Source organism: Sciurus carolinensis, unplaced genomic scaffold (genome assembly GCF_902686445.1).
Source record: "Sciurus carolinensis unplaced genomic scaffold, mSciCar1.2, whole genome shotgun sequence".
Classification (NCBI taxonomy): Eukaryota; Metazoa; Chordata; class Mammalia; order Rodentia; family Sciuridae; genus Sciurus; species Sciurus carolinensis.
Window position 1 is genome coordinate 465,221 of NW_025920183.1, and position 13,913 is coordinate 479,133.

Genomic DNA, 13,913 nt, shown 5'->3' on the forward strand with positions numbered 1-13,913 from the left:
AGAGGTGGCAGCTTCTCCAGGTTGGGGAGTGCCCATGTCCCCCACCAGGCACTGGGACCCTGCCCTGCCAGCTCCTGGGGATGTCTGGAGGTGGGCAGGCTCCTTGGGAGGCCCACTGTCCTGTGCGGCACCACGTGCGGCCACGCTACCAGCTGCGAGGCACATGACTGGCACGTCCTGTGGCACTCTGAGCAGCTGGGCTCTCCCACTCGAGCATCCATCTCAGAACCCTCCAGGACTCCACTGGTCTGGCACAGACTCCCGGTGGCCTCTGTCCTCTGGGAGTCACATCTCAGATCCACTGGGGAACCCGCTCTCTCATCTCAGGGAACAGGGCTGGCAGGTGGCAGAAGCAACCAGCACAAGCCTCCTCTCCACGCTCCACCTGATGTTCAGAGTTTCCATCTGAAACCTGGCCCTGGGCCCTGACCTGAAGCAGGTCGCTGATCCCAAAGGTTCTGGCCACTCCACGGGGGTGCAGGATAGGCAGACAGCAGAATATCCCAATTCCTGCTAACTCTGTTCCGGCAGCACTCTTCCTTCTCAGAGGTAAAGAACTGGCACCTTCTAAAGGAGCTCCAGGTGCATCTAGAAGGAGTCTCAGGACGAAGGTCTGCAGTGGCCGATCAGCACCCCAGAGATGAGAAGGCACTGGGGCTGGGAAATGCAGAGGCAGTGGGGAGGGGAGGTCTAATGCTGGGTGGGCTCCAGGAGCATGTCGGGGTACCTGGGCCCCCCGGGACTCTGGCCATGCCTCCAACCCTCTGACATCTCAGGAGAAGCATGCGCCTACTGTCAAATGCAGCTCCCAGTGGAACCTCAGGCACCCCCGGGTTACACCCTAGGACCACACTAAGGGTCCCAACATGGAGGTCCAAGACCCACTGCACTTTTGCCTGAGACCTCTGGGGGGCCACACACTGTACCAAAGCAGCACCCTTTCTCACTGGGCAGTGAGTCAGGTGGAACATGAAGTCCTTGAAAAACATTAAGCCTAAACATTTTTTTGGAAAAGGCAAAAGGAAATGAGGTGGGAAAGGAGGAGAAGGAAGAGCGAGCAAGAACTTCACAGGTCAGAAATGCCAAAGGCGAGGCATCCTCACTGAAGAAGATGCTGCCCAGAAACTCAGAGACCTCAAGGAGGCACTGAGGCTGCTGAAGTAACCCACTGTGGCAGGATGTGACCAAATGACCCTGGTGTTGTGGACTGAGTGAGCCTAGAGGGGATGGCCAGCCCTGGTGGGAAGCAGGACTGGGTGGCTGTCCAGCTCGGCAGTGCCCCCAGGAGAGTGGGCCACACAGGGTGGGGAGCCGGCCAGGCCAAACCAGCTGAGCTGCCACAGGAGGGGGAGAAGAAGGCTCCCTCAGAACCTGGTTCCCATGTCTGTGGGGTCCATGCCACCACCTCACTGTCCATGGCTCACCTGGGCAAAGCCACACCTCTCGGCTCTCCCAACAGATACACAATCTTGATCTTTGCCCAAGGTCAAGATCAGGAGAGTGGCAGAGCCTGATCCCGACCTCAAGTCCTTGACAACAAAGATGGTACTGGGTGGGGCTGGCGGGCATCAGCGCTCCCACTTCACCCCCAAAGAGATAAAGCACATCCTGGTGGATAAGAGACAGGATTGTGCCCGACAGGGCTGAGCAGGGATTTGAACCCAGGGCGGTCTGGTCTGAGTCTCTGCCCTCCCCAGGATGCCATCCTGCTGTCTACAGGTCAGATGTCAAAACCCGCATGTCACCCACTCTGGGTGGCTCTGGTCCAGTCGAGTCCTGAGCACACCTGGCCAGTGCTCACCAAAGCAGCTATTCTAGAACTCTCCCTCCTCTCCCTTACACAGGGGAGAACCCAAGTCCACACGAGGTGGCACAAGATGCAGGACTGGAAGCGAGCCCCGCGTAGGTTCTCTGGGTGTGCATGAGCTCTCAGACACCACACAGGCTCAGAGAGAATGCAGAGCAACCTCGGAGCATGACCAGGTGGACAGGCAGGCCTGGGGCCACTGCCATGACGGACACTGGAAGCCATTGCACAGCAAGGAGGCTGACTCGGTTGAAGGTTGTGGAGGCTCCGGCCTGCGACTGGGCGGACCTCTTGCTTTTGGGTGACACATGAGGTAGACAGAGTCAGTCAACCTACAGGGAGGCAGATGAAAGGGACCAGTTCCCATGGTCCCCTTGGAGGGCATGCCCCCCACGGCCTAAGACCTCCCACGAGGGCCTGCCTCTTAGAGTTCCCATCACCTTGCTGTGCCATGGCCTGGGGACCAGGCCTTAACACAGGGACCTTTGTGGACACATCGGATCCGAACCACAGCACTCATTTTTATTGCACACCTACTAGGTGCCGGCATGGTGCTGGGTCATGATGGTGAAGAAGACAGACAGGTCACTGCTCTCGGTGGAACCAGCAGCCTGGTGTTTTGCGTTGGTAGCTCATGTTTTCACAGAGGCGGTGTGGAAGGGAAGCAGGCAAGCCCAGAAGTCCACTGCCAGTGGCAGCCAGTCTGCAGCTAGGACGGGTGCTTGCCAGGCTGAGCCATGGAGACAGGACTCTCCTGTAGGAATGGATGACAAACATGGGGCACAGGCCTCCCCCGTGCAACCCTCGGCTGTAGCTGGAGGAAGCAGCGGAACTCAGGGCTTGAACACGGAGAAGCAGACACTGTGTGTTTGCCTGTGTTTGTCCACAGACATGCACCCACTGCACATGTGTGCACGCAGGGACTTGTCTCCCCTGGGATTGTCTGCGAAGAGGGTCCAGTTCTCAACAAGGGCGATTCTGCCCCTGTCCCCTCTCCAGCCCACAGAACACCTGGCATGTTTTTGGTCATCAGGGCTCAGTAAGAGGTGCCAGTGACATTTGAGGTCAGAGGCCAGGGCTGTTGCACCACATTCTAACACATGGAGGACAGTTCTGCCACCAGGCACCACTGGGTCTACATAGTCACTGAGACCTGTCACCCAGCACACTGGCAGCAGGTCTCTTCCAACTGGAAGAGTGAACTCAAGGAAGTGCTTTAAAAAGGAGAGTCATGGTGCCCAACTGGAGACACGCTCTACCTTGAAGGCCCCACAGGCCAGACGGGAGGACTTCAGTCACTACACACGTGCACTATGAGGATTCATAATCTGCTGAATAAAATATCCTGAGTCCACACTGAGAAATAAGAAAACAAATGCTGTGTGCATGTGCGTATATGTGTGCCCAGGCCACAGGTGTGTGGCATGGAGAACAGCCCCTCCCAGGAGCAGAGCAGAAGCTTGGCAGTGAGGGGGACCTTGGAATGACCATCGCCCTCGGCAGCCAGCCTGGTGATGCAGGATTTGGGCAAGAACCACCAGTGGACGCTCACCCTGAGGAAGTGGCCCAGGCAGGCAGGGAGGTCTCCAGAGTCTCAAAGTGCCCTCCAAGAGGGTCCCTAATGGCAAAATGAGGGATAGCAACTTAGTGGAGAAACCTGCCCTGCACGGCTCAGGGGAAGATGGAAGACGACACTGTCAGCAGTGGGCAAGCCAGCGTGTGGCCCAAGAGTCACCACCTACCAAGAGCAGGAGACTGTGGACAAGACAGCAGCCAGCACTTCTTGAGAGTGTCAGGGTCACTACACACACAGAAATACCAGCTGAGGTTTCCAGAACACAAGGGCACTGCACAGACAGGAGGAGACGCCTCAAGGGATTCGCCTCTCATTTTGTAAAGAAGACATTATCTGGATAATGGGCAAAATTCTGAGTAAGTTCTGCAGGTGAGATGATAATACTGGATTGAAACCACTGTGTTCTCATGATGGAACTGTGGGTTGAAAAAAGTCTTTAAAAAAAATTCTTCAATAGTTAGGGGTGAAGAAGCACCAAATTTACCCCCACATAGCAGGTCTTGGCTCTGTGGTTCAGAAGAACCCAGCATGTGTGTGTGAAAACCCAGAACAGGAAGACAGGCACATTTGGAGCCAGACATGGCTTCTTAGTTTTCTTTGCAACTTTTCTCTTTTTGGGGATTTTAAAAAAATATTCACCACCAAATGTTCTGTCACCCACCCCTGGCTCTGCCATTTGAACCTGGGACAGACCAGGGCACATTCATGTATGCACAGAGTCCTTCAGGGGTTTTAAAAATAAAAAGCATCTCATGAAGAGCCACACCGAGGCCTCACTGTCCCCAGCACCTTGCTGTCCCCAACACCGACAGCTCCGAGCAGAACACCTGGACCTCACAGGGGCAGTTCCCCAGGCCTTGGCACGTTTACTTGTTTTGCCAAAAATATGTCCTTGTCTCAGGCCAGGCACAACCACCACACTCCACTGATGGAGGCCCAGGGCCAGTGGAGAGGCCCCATGGGTGGCTTTGACACCAGCTCCTGAGGCGAGGGTCTATGTTGTGCTCCGCTGCTTCTTTGTTGATGCTTCCTGGGTGCCTACCATATGTGCTGACTATGTGCCAAGCTCTGGTCTAGGGGTGGAGGGAACAGAAATGGGAGGCGGAGACTCCTCTGCAGGGAGTCTCACAGGGGAGGAGCCGGGCCCTCAGACTCTTCTTCAGGGCCAGCGGGAGGTCAGTGCCGTGTGCAGTTTCCCACAGTGGGAGGCTGTCGGTGCTATCTCACCTGGTGGCCTCACTGTGGAGGGGACATGGGAAGAGACCATGAAGCCTGGGAAGGAGGGGACAGGAGGGTATCAGTATCAGGAAAAGATGGTTCCAGGAACAGGGAGGAGGAGACACTGGTGACCAGAAGGCCAGGTGACTGGGGTGTCCTTTATGATCAGAGTGGAGAGGAACGAGCATCACACAGGGCCACAAGGCCCTAAGGACAGAGGTGACTGGCATGGGAACATGTAGGGTTCAGGGAGAAAGCCTGTTTCCTCAGAGAATCCTGACTCTGCACTCAAAGAGAGGGGTGCTTCACCCAGACCCAAACATGGCTGGAGCTGCACCACCCCTGCTAGGTATGGCCAGCAGTGACAATGGCCTTATGGTTTTAAATGGCTGGGGAGAATCCTAAGAATAGTATTTCATGACACAGAAAATGACAGAACATTCCATCACATCCTGAAAATAAAGACTGACTGGAACAGCCTGGGCCACTTTTCCACCTCTGTCTCCAGTTCTGCTCAGCAAGACAGACAGACCGTTCCACCTACAAAGTGGGAGCACCTCACCCTTGGCTGCAAAAGTGAATGCACAGTCAGCTGTGTGCAGAGTGCTTAAGGACGCCAACAACAGGGGCTCTAATTTAGGTCATCTGGGTGTCACCCGGACCTCAAGTTTTAAAAGTCCCTGAGTCCATCTGGATCTGCAGCCAGGCTCCAAGGGAGGCTAGGAGGCTGGTGGGGCACACAGAAGGCTAATGCACTGAGATTCAGGGTCGGGCCTTTACCATTACACCGGGTGCCTTCTGTAAAACCTTAACAATTAAAGAAGTTTGCTTGAAATGACATTATATAACCAGTCTGTTCAATGACATGACAAGTAGCATCCTGAAGCAGCAGCACTGTGTCAGTCCAAGCATATCTGCTTCTGCCGTGCATCACTAGACTGTAGCCCAAACCCAGTCAGGCTTTAAACCTTGATCTACCACATCCATGTTCCGGTGGCTGCCAAGCTTTTCACCATGCACGTGGGTTTCAGTTCTTTCAGGTATGATACTGTCATGATTTCCTCCTGCTGACGCCTCATCTTTTCAAAGGTTCCTCATGTGCACAGGGTTCTCAAGGGATGCATGTGGAGCAGGCACACAGGCATCAATGCCCCATTCGACAGATAAGGAAACTGAGGTTCTGGGGGATCCACAACCAGCAAGGACTCCACCTTCCCCTTCTTCAGCTGCAGAAACAGCACATCCTCTTCTCTGCCCTGCCTCTAAGTGGAGGCAGACTTCCACCTGGTGGAACTGTCACTTGAACATCAAAAGGGATGCATGGAAACTTAGCAAGGCGTTTGGCACAGGGCCATCCTGGAAAAAGAAATAAACAATGGATGGTCTTCCTTTGGCACCACCTAGGGGATCTGTGGAGCCATTTTTGGTGACCACAATGACCAGGAGTACTACTGGATTTACTGGGCAGCAGCCTCCCTTATGAGATGCCCTGATGCTCCCCACTTAGAACACTGGAGCCTCTGAGCTTGCTGCTGCCTCTGTCACTAATTAGGCCCCTTCTTCATGGACCCGAGGATCAACCTCAGCTGTCCTGCACTTCGAGGGACATTCACCCTAGAGGCAGGCAGTACCCATGTCCTGACAACCCTATGTGACTCTAGACCATTGTCTTGTGTGCCCTGACAAGACAAGGGTCCCTGGTTGACCGCTGCATCCCGAGACTACTGCCCTCTTCAGCTTTCTTGTACCAACAGGCAAGGAAGATCCAGGCCCAATCTCCAACACAGGAGGGGAAGTCAGACCCATGGGGCAAGGCTGGGCTGCTCTGGGAATTTCTGGGTGAAAAGGAGAGCAACACACGGCCTCTTTCCTGTGGTGCATGACGATGACATTCTCCAGCAGCGCTGTGCATTTGAGAGCACCCCACGGGTTTTCCATGTAAGGCAGAGTGTGCCTGCTTCCCTGTCACCAAACGTCTGTCTCTGGAGTCACTGAGATTTTTCATACTTCAAAACAAAATGAAACCAACCAAACAAACAAGGAATTTCAAGTGCTTAGGTGAAAGGCAGCGATTCCCAGCCTTCCTCAGGCTGCTACCCAGATGCACAGAATCTGGAAAAACGCATGGGTAATGGCTTATACTATGATAGAGACGGATCTTCAAGGAAGGAGGGGAACATGGGCTCCCACAGCACTGCAATTAGGCGAGGGGGAGAGAGAGGAGGGGAGAAGAGGGAGAGAGGGAGGGGCCATCACTGATGAGGGCACCCTGCTCCTGAGGCCCGCACCACCAATGAGGGCACCCTGCTCCTGGGGCCCGCACCACCGATGAGGACACCCGGCTCCTGGGGCCCGCACCACCGATGAGGACACCCTGCTCCTGGGGCCCGCACCACCGATGAGGGCACCCTGCTCCTGGGGCCCGCACCACCGATGAGGGCACCCTGCTCCTGGGGCCCGCACCACCGATGAGGGCACCCTGCTCCTGGGGCCCGCACCACCGATGAGGGCACCCGGCTCCTGGGGCCCGCACCACCGATGAGGGCACCCGGCTCCTGGGGCCCGCACCACCGATGAGGGCACCCTGCTCCTGGGGCCCGCACCACCGATGAGGGCACCCTGCTCCTGGGGCCCGCACCACCGATGAGGGCACCCGGCTCCTGGGGCCCGCACCACCGATGAGGGCACCCGGCTCCTGGGGCCCGCACCACCGATGAGGACACCCTGCTCCTGGGGCCCGCACCACCGATGAGGACACCCTGCTCCTGGGGCCCGCACCACCGATGAGGGCACCAGGCTCCTGGGGCCCGCACCACCGATGAGGGCACCCTGCTCCTGGGGCCCGCACCACCGATGAGGGCACCCTGCTCCTGGGGCCCGCACCACCGATGAGGGCACCCGGCTCCTGGGGCCCGCACCACCGATGAGGGCACCCGGCTCCTGGGGCCCGCACCACCGATGAGGGCACCCGGCTCCTGGGGCCCGCACCACCGATGCGGGCACCCGGCTCCTGGGGCCCGCACCACCGATGAGGGCACCCGGCTCCTGGGGCCCGCACCACCGATGAGGACACCCTGCTCCTGGGGCCCGCACCACCGATGAGGGCACCCGGCTCCTGGGGCCCGCACCACCGATGAGGGCACCCGGCTCCTGGGGCCCGCACCACCGATGAGGGCACCCTGCTCCTGGGGCCCGCACCACCGATGAGGGCACCCGGCTCCTGGGGCCCGCACCACCGATGAGGGCACCAGGCTCCTGGGGCCGGCACCACCGATGAGGACACCCTGCTCCTGGGGCCCGCACCACCGATGAGGGCACCCGGCTCCTGGGGCCCGCACCACCGATGAGGACACCCTGCTCCTGGGGCCCGCACCACCGATGAGGGCACCCGGCTCCTGGGGCCCGCACCACCGATGAGGACACCCTGCTCCTGGGGCCCGCACCACCGATGAGGGCACCCTGCTCCTGGGGCCCGCACCACCGATGAGGGCACCCTGCTCCTGGGGCCCGCACCACCGATGAGGGCACCAGGCTCCTGGGGCCCGCACCACCGATGAGGACACCCTGCTCCTGGGGCCCGCACCACCGATGAGGGCACCCTGCTCCTGGGGCCCGCACCACCGATGAGGGCACCAGGCTCCTGGGGCCCGCACCACCGATGAGGGCACCAGGCTCCTGGGGCCCGCACCACCGATGAGGGCACCAGGCTCCTGGGGCCCGCACCACCGATGAGGGCACCCTGCTCCTGGGGCCCACACCACCGATGAGGGCACCAGGCTCCTGAGGTCTGCACCACCGATGAGGGCACCAGGCTCCCGGGGCCTGCACCACTGATGAGGGCACCAGAACCCCCAGCCTGCACCACTGATCTGAGCACCCGGCTCCTACATCTGAGCTCCTTCTCCAGCACCCGCTCCTGCCCTGGGGGCTGCAGCCACACAACCAGTAGCCGTGAGCAATCACCTCACTAATTCAGTAAATGAACTCTGACAAGCCTAAATGGATGTTTGGATGGATCCTCTCTCCTCCCACCTCCCTGGCTGCCCAGAACCTCAAATAAAATAAATTAAATAAAACACAAGACAACGTCCTGATCTTTTACGGTTGTCTTCTCTAGCAGGAGTCAGAAAATCACTAATGATGCCGGGGCTGGGGGGCTGGGGGTCCGTAGGGCTCTCTTCTCTTCCCCTCACCCTGCGCATCCCCATGCCTCCCCGGACAGGGCAAGCTGGGCCTGGCTGTTTTTCCACAGGCCACCACAAGGGTCTTCAGCCAGTCGGAGGCGATGGTAGCAGCTTGCACCTTGCTGACAGCTGCTGTCAAAACACTCTCACAAGTGGCAGCTTGATAATAACTCAAAAGTGAGATACAAATGAGCGACTCCTCACGAGTGGGACATGCTGTTGTTCTGCAGCCCACTGGCTCTGAGCATGGCGGGGACACCTGGGGATGCTGGAGAGAAGATGCAGCGACCATGGGGACACTGGTTGAAAACACAAAAACCAACCGGCCACATCCAGACAATTCTGCCAGGAAGATGCCTTGTCCCTAGAAGGGGGCCCCAGGACTTGGGGGTGGTGTGAGGTCATCCCTGAGGGGATGCAGCTACTCCAAGATGCAGCAGCTGAGATGGTGTCTCCCCCAAGAAACTGTAGGGGGATTTGCTGTGCACTCACTTGGCAGGCTGCTCCCCAGGACACCCCTGCCCTGCCTGCCCCCTCTGCCACCACTGCAGGCTGTTGGTTGTTTTTGTCAAACCAAATGTTTTCCAAAATCCTGGGCTGATTCTCCCACAGGGAAGTCAACATTAGCACAACTTGTTCAGAAAGACACAAAGAAGCCCCAGGGAGTACTGAGAACCCAGAACCTGCATCAGCACTTCTCCACAGTTCCCCAGATGGAGGGGGCTGGGCTGCAGGCACAGGAGGCTGGAGAGGAAGGTAAGGCAGCAGAGTTCAGTCACCCGAGGGCACAGTCCTCTGAGAGTGGCAGAGAACACCCTCACCGTTCAGAGGTTAGGGGACATTAAAAAACAAATTCACTGAAGCTTTCGTCCTTTGATATACAAACTCTTTGGACTGAAGCTGCTGTTTGGTTATATTGAGAAGTCACGGTGGTGGCTCAGGCTCGGGTGGAAAAAGGCCATTCAGGGACTTTATGTCGATTTCAGGCAGCAAAGTGCAATTGTCCCAAGTTCTTGGTCCACACCTTTGCAGCTCCTGCCTCTTCCCTCTCCTTTCCTGTCGCGTTCCCTCTGCCCGCAGAGAGAGACACGACAAACGTCTGAAGCTTTGGAAGTTTATTGTGCACCGTCTTCCTTTCTTTCCCTCTTTTCTATCCCCTTCTCTCTTTTCTTTCTCTCGCTCTCTTTCCCTCTGCTTAACTCACGCCTGCTTCGGCCGCTCCGCTTCTCCCACTCGGCTCTCGCCCTCGCTCGCACTCTTCTTCCTCGCTTCTACTCCCCCCTCCCAGGAAGTTACCAAGATTATATACACTTCAACCAATCAAGGGAGAGTACACGAGGTAAACGGCGAACAGCTGTAGGTATAGAATAGGCACACGAGAGAGGCATGCACTAATCACATTGTTAACTAGCTAATACTGTATAGCCAACCGCTTTTGGCTCAGCGCCAGGCACCATCTTGACCGTGCCCAAGGCTGGAAGTCCCGGGTACCCCGACAGTTCCCCCTTCTTTATTATAAATTTAAGGCTCGGGACCGTGTCTGTCTTAGGTTGAGTGGTCAGCATATGTCCTTACCCGTCATCAGAGTCTGCAGAGCATGCTGCAGCTCCTGTCTTAGGTTGGTACATAGCCACCTCCTTCATTACCCGTCTCTGACTACCGGTCCAGCATCGAGAGCCATACTTGTGGGGAGCTGCCGGCCTTTAGGGCAGTCATGGCCTGATGAAAGATAATCCGATCCCTCTGTTGGCTGTCTTGTAGGTGCATGCCAAAACAAATGAAGAGAAGGGAGCCAAGGCAGAGGAGCACTATCATAGCTCCTAAGCCTGCCCATTGTTTGACAAAGCCACAAATAGAAAAAACTATTTAGCCATATTAGATACAGAAACAATATGCACCCTAGTAGAATTAGCTTTGACAATTTCAGCTCTCGGTTTTGAAATAAAACCATCAAATTGATAAAATAGGCTGACAATTTTCTAGATAACCCAGCTGCGGTGCTGGAATTATCATATACAATAGGGGTAACACAAACAGTTCTTAAGGAATAAACGCATCCCAGTCCCAAAAGTTCTTGCAAGATATCCACTTGTTCTTGTAGTGAGTTCATTCTTTGATTTACAAGAGGTAAGCCTGTTGTTAGATGCTGGTTTAGGGTCTCTATAGTCTGTAAGGCTGCAGCTGTATTTTCAGCCAGGTAATTGTTGTTACTATATGGTTGTGTCAATGCTACTGCTGCAGAAGCTGCAATGGCAATGATCACAGCTACTGTGATGCCAAAGTCTTTTCTGTTTCTTGATAATAGCACTGGCAATTCTGTATCTGTAACAGAAACTGGGACTGGTAGAAAGGTAGGAATGCACATCAGAATTGCACAGGTGGCAAAAGAACCATTCCAGCATTGTGAGAAATAGCACACGGTTAGTGAGCAGTTAAAAGTTGTGTTATTATAAGTACCAGTTAGCAGAAACATAAAAGGAGAAAATACACAAGCTGACATGGGAGGAAAGGCAATATTTCTGGTACAGTTAAGGTCAGCAGAACGAGTTGTCCTACTCTGGGTCTGATCTGCAGCATAATTTCATCGGCAAAGTGCAAAGGTTCCTCCTGTTAAGGCAAAGAAAGGCTGTAGATCGGTATATCTTTGTCTAGAAATGAAAAATAGCCAGTTATCGAAAGGGTTTTTCACGAGTTGGGCGATCAAGAACAGTATGATTTGAAAAATTATCGGTAGAGTTAACAGACCTGTAGAAGAAATAGTGGGAAATGGGGGGGAAAGGAAAAAAAATATGTTAGTTAGAAGTAAAAGATATGGCCAGGCTCTAACAATAGCCCATAGGTCCCGGGTTTGCCTTTCCGTCTGAGTTTTTGTTATTAAGGGAAGGCTCAAGCTCATCACTGCAAGGAGGAGCAGCATCACTTGCATGTTGTACAACTCTGCTCAGCCTTTCGGGAATCCAGACTGGAGTCTGTTGATCCTGTGGGAAGATACAAACAGACCCTTGGACCCAACGAAGGACTGGGTCCAGTCCTTTCCAACAACCTGTCAGGATGTCTTTCCATTTTACCCATACTTGAGGAGTATCATGGGGATTATAATGCCGATCAGCTGCAGAGTGGCCGTCCCTATCCAAGGTTAAAAAATTTAGAATAAAGAGAACTAGGAGACTTGTAGGAGGCTCCTATTCCCCCTTTTTGTTTATTTAAACAATTTTTTAAGGTAAGATGTGTTCTTTCTACAATGCCTTGTCCCTGAGGATTATAGGGGATGCCAGTGACTGATTGGATGTTAAATGTTTGTAGAAAGAACCGAAAGCTTTTGGAAGTATAAGCAGGGCCATTATCTGTTTTAATAACTTTAGGTATGCCCCAGCCAGCAAATGCTTGTAGGCAGTGTTGAATGACATCTTTTACCTTTTCTCCGGAATGAGCGGAAGCCATAATGACCCCTGAAGCAGTGTCTACTGACACATGTACATACTTGACAGTACCAAATTCAGGAATATGGGTTACATCCATTTGCCAAATATGATTAGGTAGCAGTCCCCTGGGGTTAACTCCAAAGGATTGTACTGGGATTAAAGGAGCACAATGTTGACAATTTTTTACTATTTGTCGAGCCATACATTTAGAGATAGGAAATTTTCTACTCAAGGTAGTAGAATTTACATGGAATTTTTCATGAAAGAGTTTTGCTTGTTCCTCTATAGAAAAAACAAAAATTGATTTGGTGGCCATATCTACCAAGTCATTAGCATTGGCCAAAGGTCCTGGTAAATTAGAATGAGCTCTAATATGTCCTACATAGAATGGATGTTTACGCTGTAGAATAAGGTTTTGTAATGTGATAAAATAAAAAGCTACAGTGGACGTGGAAGAAATAAGGGGTACTGTTTCAAGAACATGTAAAGCGTTGACAACATATAAGCTATCAGATAGGAGGTTGAATGGCTGATTATCTGTTAATTTAAAGGCTAATATTACCGCTGCGAGTTCAGTAACTTGTGCGGAGTTGGGTGGAACTATTATGGTGTGAAGTTGTTTACTGATAAGTACTGCGCCCACTCCATTTTTGGAGCCATCAGTAAAAATGGTTACACAGTTTTTAAGAGGCTGGGCACTAGTTACTTTTGGGAAAATTATGGGAGTATTTTTACAGAATTGAATCCAGGGATGTTGGGGATAATGGTTATCGAACTGAGCTGAGGTGGAACAATATAATACTGACCAATCATCATCATTATTAATTAGCCATTTAATTTGCTGAGTGGAATAAGGAGTTATAATAATAGATGGATGGATTCCAAAAACAGTAATGCAAGATTCTATTCCCTTAAATAGAATAGCTTGGGGATATGATTGTAATGTTTTAGCTGGAGAGCTAGGAAGATTTATACTTTGTAGAGGTCCTCCAGGCCAAACTATGCCAAAAGGGGCATGTTTCTCTGAGATTATGATTAAATTTAATGGTTGAGTAGGATCACAATGATCAACGTAACACTGCTGAAGTCTATTCTCTACTAACTGTAAGGATATCCGTGCTTCGGGAGTAAGTTTCCTAGAAGAATTCAAGTCAGGATCACCTTTTAATATATCGAATAAAGGTTTTAATTCCCCCGTGGATAATTTTAAATAGGATCTGATCCAGTTAATATCACCTAAGAGTTTCTGAAAATCATTCAAGGTATTCAATTGATCTGTCCTAATGGTCAACCTTAATGGTCTGACTGTAGTAGCAGTGAGTTTTGTACCCAGATATTCTTGGATCTCTTCCAATTGTAATTTTTCAGGGGCTATCACTAATCCTCTTTTTTCTAATGCTTGAGTTATAAATTGTAATGCTTCTAACAATACTTCTTTTTCTGGATGGCAAATAAGTATGTCATCCATATAATGATAAATCAATAATCTCTTAAACTTTTGTCTAGTAGTTGTTAACGCTTTATCTATGTATATTTGACATATGGTGGGACTGTTGGCCATACCTTAAGGCAACACGGTCCATTCAAATCTCTGATCAGGTTGAGTGTGATTAAGAGAGGGCAAAGTAAAGGCAAATCTCCAACAATCATCTTTGTATAGGGGTATAGAGAAAAAACAATCTTTTAAATCCAAAATAATAGTAGGC

The 13,913-nt window shown here is 52.8% G+C and overlaps 1 pseudogene; it reads left to right on the forward strand.

The window, feature by feature from the left end:
• LOC124974847 (probable RNA-binding protein 19) overlaps positions 1-13,913 on the forward strand; it is a 470,746-nt pseudogene that overhangs the window by 214,337 nt on the left and 242,496 nt on the right.